Genomic DNA, 1,615 nt, shown 5'->3' on the forward strand with positions numbered 1-1,615 from the left:
GCTGGCCCTAAAAGAAATGTTCCTGGAGGCACAAAAGGGTGGGATTAGTCTGGCCCTCGTTCAGGAACCCTATGTGGGTGCGAAAGGAGAAATCGCGCAAAGTGGTGGCTTTAGGGTAGTTCAGCGATCGCAGAATCGGACAAAACCCGTTAAGGCTGCAATTGTAATATTTGATAACGACATGCAGATCGTCGAATGCCCTACAGCCACCACAGAGAATATAGCCGTTGCGATCCTCAAATCGAATAACTGGGAACTCGGAATCGTCTCCGTGTACTTCGAGGACAGCCAGCCCCTAGACTCATACTTATTACAACTCAAAACTATTGTGGAAAATCTAAAAACAAAATACATTCTAATAGGGGGGGACTTTAATTCATGGAGTCCATGGTGGGGCAGTGACTCAGAGGACCACCGAGGAAGGGAAGTGCTCGGAGTACTCTTGGAGACGAATCTACACGTCTTGAATGAGGGAAGGACTCCTACTTTTTATACGATCAGAAACGGTAGGGAATACAAGAGCAACGTGGACATTACCGTGTGCAGCCAGGAGCTCCTAGGGCTAGTTGAGGAGTGGAAGGTAGACGAAGGGATGACCAGTTCGGATCACAATGCCATAACTTTTACAGTAAAACTTAAGAAACCCACAGAAAAGCGTTTGACAAAATCCACAAGAATATATAACACCAAAAAGGCTAATTGGAAAAGATTTAAACAAGAGTTACAAAATGAACTAAATAGCAATAAAATGTCAACTACGGAAATTAACGAAATTAAAACAAAAGAAAATCTAGAAGAAATAGTAGACAAATTTATAGACTGTGTTAAAATATCATGCAAAAAAGCAGTACCATTAATAAATAAAAATAATAAAAAAGTGCACTTACCTTGGTGGAACGCCGACTTGGAGAAATTGAAAAAAGATATGACTACAAAGAAGCGCAGAATACGCTGCGCCGCACCCCAACGTAAACAGAAAGTCGTAAACGACTACCTCGAGTCAAAGGAAAAGTATGAAGAAGAAGCTGCAAAAGCACAGATTAGAAGTTGGAAAGAGTTTTGCCGCACCCAAGATCGAGAAAGCTTGTGGGACGGGATATACCGCGTTATAAGAAGGACGTCTGGCAGATACGAAGACAAACCGCTCGTGAGCGATGGAATTGTTCTAAGTCCAGAAAATTCGGCAAAATTACTAGCAGCAACATTTTTCCCACAAGACTTAGAAACAGAAGATAGTATAGAACATTCGGAAACTAGAAATAAATCAAAAAATTCTGACAAATTGCTGCAAGACGATATACAGGATCCACCGTTCACGAGAGAGGAACTCGTATACGTAACGAACACCTTCAATCCCAAGAAAGCCCCCGGGCCGGACGGGTTCACTGCTGACATCTGCGCTGAAGCCATACTGTCCAACACGGAGGTGTTCCTCGCGATACTGAACAAGTGCCTCGAATTATATCACTTTCCAACATCTTGGAAGCTAGCCGTCATAGTGGTCCTACGGAAACCGGGAAAATCCGATTACAATCATGTCAAGTCGTATCGACCGATAGGGCTACTATCCATATTCGGCAAGATTTTGGAGAAGATGATGGTACGGAGAATCCGA

The sequence above is a fragment of the Maniola hyperantus genome, unplaced genomic scaffold (assembly GCF_902806685.2).
Source record: "Maniola hyperantus unplaced genomic scaffold, iAphHyp1.2, whole genome shotgun sequence".
In the NCBI taxonomy this organism is placed as follows: domain Eukaryota; kingdom Metazoa; phylum Arthropoda; class Insecta; order Lepidoptera; family Nymphalidae; genus Maniola; species Maniola hyperantus.